The sequence below is a fragment of the Mya arenaria genome, chromosome 5 (assembly GCF_026914265.1).
Source record: "Mya arenaria isolate MELC-2E11 chromosome 5, ASM2691426v1".
NCBI classification, from domain to species: domain Eukaryota; kingdom Metazoa; phylum Mollusca; class Bivalvia; order Myida; family Myidae; genus Mya; species Mya arenaria.
In genome coordinates, this window is record NC_069126.1 from 67,108,537 (window position 1) to 67,112,781 (window position 4,245).

General features: G+C 33.7%; 1 long non-coding RNA gene across 1 annotated transcript; it reads left to right on the forward strand.

Moving 5' to 3' along the window:
- The first annotated feature begins 1,365 nt into the window (after positions 1-1,365).
- LOC128234124 (uncharacterized) lies at positions 1,366-2,696 on the forward strand. Its single transcript, XR_008260878.1, has 3 exons — positions 1,366-1,518; positions 1,989-2,294; positions 2,415-2,696. It is a non-coding gene; the product is annotated as an uncharacterized LOC128234124 (long non-coding RNA).
- Positions 2,697-4,245: the final 1,549 nt, after the last annotated feature.

Here is a 4,245-nt window from a genome sequence, read left to right on the forward strand (position 1 = left end):
ATTAATTCTGAAACGACAATATATTCTTTACAACTTACTTTTTATTTTAAACTTGTTGATATTTATATTAATGTCTGCATTATAGATACACCGTTGGCTCCTCTATGCGAAGTCGGGAACTCCGAAATTGCACCTGGAACTTTGAACGTTTCCGTGTATTCCAATCTTTCTTTGAGCTGTTTTAGCGAAGCGAACCCCGAACCGAATTATTTTAGATGGAGTTCTCCAAGTGGAAAATCGACACCAGGCAATATCTTGTCGATTTCATACGTACAAATTAAAGATGGGGGATCCTATATATTGTCGATACAAAACTCAATGTTACCAAGTGTTGGAAATCGACAGAATGGAATGAGGAATGAGACTTTTAATATCAATGTTCACTGTAAGCAGTTTGATTGGTTACTGCTTCTAAGTCTGTGAAGATCCTTTTAGAAGCATAACTTGAGATATTTATATAAATGATTTTCAATTTTCGTCAAATCCTTTGCTTTTATATAAAAAGTAAGGCATGATAGTTTAAAGCAAAACCTAACATGAAAAAACTCTTTCACCTTAAAAATATTATCATTGCAATTTGTTTAATCATCTTTTGTTTATTTCACATTTTAGATCCGCCGAGAATTACAAGTTTAGAGTCGACGATTAAAGCAGCGGAGAACCAACCACTGAATTATTCGTGCAAAGCAACACCAGGAAATCCAAATAATAACAACTTTTCATGGAAAAGAACTGGGATGATCAATTTTGAAATATCCAACAGTAGTTTCCTGGTCATTGAAAACGTATCTATTGCAGACGAAGGCTACTACATCTGTACGGTTAGAAATTATATGGAGCCTACAGGATTCAACGGGACATTTGGGACTGACAGTCGCAGTATCTTCCTCGACGTAAAATGTCAGTTGTATACTCCATGCAACAGCTCATGTCTGACAATTTGTTTTCTATATTTAATATACAATCTTGCTAATGTTTCTTGAGAAAAAATGTGTAGTATCCAAATGTTCAGATTGAGAAATCAAAATATTACTATACCTGATGATTTAATTTTTAAATTTATTTCAGATCGATCAATTGCTGCTAATATGCCATGTAACATTGCAAAATTATAAAGCTTACTTTGCTCTCCACAATATTCATTTTTTAACATGTCGTTTATACGCCAATTTCTGTCAGTCGTATCCCTAATTTTAATAGCCGGTTCAACGTGCATTATACTTGCAGATCCTGCAAGAGTTGAATCATTTCGCGGGTACAACGATACAAATGACGAACGGTACATTGTCGATCATGGCGACGAAATACAGTTAAAATGTCTCATAGACGGAGACCCTCAGCCAGAAATATATATTAAAAGAAATGACGAAATCCTCGCATCTGTACATTCTGGTCTGGAATTGCAATTTAGCAAAAGAATTTCTTGCTTAGAAGACATAGGAACGTTCACTTGCTTTGCCAAAAACGAGCTAAATTTGGAAATACCGAGTAATAAAACACTTGGTGTCGACGTCAAGTGTAAGTCAAATTATTTTATTTAGATTTTAATTGTCATGTTAGCACTAGAAAAATGCGTCTTCAAATGCCTTGGAAAAATGAAAAAACAACAACAACAACAACGTTTAAACGTAATGATGTCAGATTTTACGAGTAATATTAACTGTAATTTGCGAAAACAACTTCTCTGCTCAGCGAAGACAGTATTTGAATAAGATATTTTCTACCTTAATTTGTTCCATTTTGACGTGAGTATGTTATGGGAAATGTTTTTGCATTTCGAGGGGTGAAAGTCTTCTTTATTGAACGGTACTTAGAACCTTTTTCGCATTAACCCGTCGTAATTTTTATATCTAAAATGCGAAATTAAAGCGGCATTGATAAATGAAAAGTAATTACGAAGTTTTTATATGAAAAAGGAGTGCATGACTATTTTTATGCTGTTGCAGTTCTGAAGAAAGATCTATTATATATTATTCTCATCCATCTAGGTTCACCAGTCTATCCGTTAAAATATTCGCCGAAGTTGAATGTCACTGCCACAAACGGAGAAGATGTAATTTTAACTTTCAAAGTGTTTTCGAATCCACCACCATTTTCTGCATTTTGGTCATTTAGACAGGACGCTAAACAAACACCTCAAAATATTACACAAGATATAGTATACATTTCCAATGACAATATGACAACCGACATAAGGATCTCAAGAATAAGACCAGACGAATTTGGAGAATATTCAGTCACTGTACACAACATCCTCGGATCGATTAGTGAAACATTTTATATAATTCCTGAAGGTAATTGCTGTAAGTTGTGTATCTTTATCGTGTTTGTGAGTGTGATTACCTTCCTATAGTGATTGCCAACGTATTATGTCGAAATCTTTAACCTTTAGTCATGTAAGTTTATTTGTACAGGACCACCAGAAAGACCTTTACATTTTGTTGTTAAAGAATAATTTATTACCAACACCACAGCTGTCGTTGCATGGACACCTTCATTTAACGGAGGTCAACTTCAAACATTCAATGTTTCTTGGAGACAGGTCCTCACAACTAATTGGTTCTCTGCAAACGCTGGAACTTACGCTAATAACTTTACATTCATAGAGTTGATACCAGGAACAAAGTATGAGGCAAAAATGTTCTCTTCCAATTTAAACGGAAGGTCGGACGAAACTGAAATTATTTCATTTTCAACAATTGCGACAGGTACATATTTTGCTTAAGGTTGTTTCAGTCATATCTAGTGACAGTATTTGTAAAATAAACAGAATATTTATGACATATAAATAAAGAAAAATACGATTGATGATTTTGTATTTATAATCCATTGGGCTGTTTTAAACACAGACATTGGGTGCAGTCAAACTAACGAATGCCGTAGTTGCTATGAAAGTATGGGTAACATAATAGTCATGAATTGTCGTGAAAGTGATACGCAAATGAAAATCCTTTAAAAGAAAGAATTATGGAAACAACTAATATGCATAAAATAATTAATGCGGCTCATATCAATAGAACGTACAATGTATAAATTCAAAACATATCAAACTTGCCGTATATGTTAATTGTTTGTGCTGGTGAATGCTTTCCGTGCTTGATGTCACTGAACACTTGTCAAATAACAATTTATATACACCAAGGCCATATTTTAAATAAAGAAATGTTCTTTTAGAAATGGAAGCTAAATATCTGTTATAGTATTCTCCACCAAGACTGGACGAAGACAAAATTCATTTGATGCATGCAAAAGCAAACACATTTATTTCAAGGTCTACTACAGATATTTTCTGATCACACATATTCTTGATGTTTTGAAGTCTAATTTATTAGCCATTGTTGAAAAGGACATGCCACATATTCAACGATGACCATTCTATTTCATATAACCCATTATTGATGTTTGGATATAAGAATTACTGTGCAAGTATTTCGATTTGAATTATTTCACAGTGTGCCGTGATCCCTTTGAGCAGAACCCATACAAACCATGTGACCGTCGAAACAAATGCCATAGTGCATAATAAGCTTAAAGACACTGTATATACGTGTTGTTAATATTTTTGTAATATCTTAATATGAGATTAAAAATAGTATGTTCTGTAGAAAAGTGTCCGTTAAGAGTGATTCGTGAAATAAATTAGTTAACTTTTCTCCTTTCTTCTTATTTGAAACTTATTGTTACAACGTCGAAAACACAAAAACACTGGATGTAATTATGTAAATGTAGTGTAGACATTGCACGTACATACTATTGATATAAATTCTTACATAAGAATCATTTCATTAATTTAGAGTGGAATCGTAATGACCTGTAAAACTTTGTTTAAATCATCACGTTTCTGTAAATACTGGAACATAAAATAATTATGTAATATTCAATGTTTTTTTTGCAGAAATTCAAGACACGAATAACAGGAAATCTCCTTCCAATACAATTGTTGGTTCGAGGAACTACAGTACCCTTATTGGTGGAATACTCGGTTCTGCTTTGTTGGTGGCTATTGCTGTAGCCGCCGCTATGTTCTGGAAGCTAAAACGACGAAAGCGAGGTACCCAGATCTTGTTAAAAACATGTTGAGAAAAAAACGGGCCGTTGGACGAATATATTGCAGTCTTTAACAGACTGTGTAATACAAATTTATATCTCAATTTAAACCGGAATAAGCTTGCACTGTTTTCACTGACCGTTCCAAGGCTGCAACACGACATTCATTGACAACGATTGATCAATGTTTATGTAATC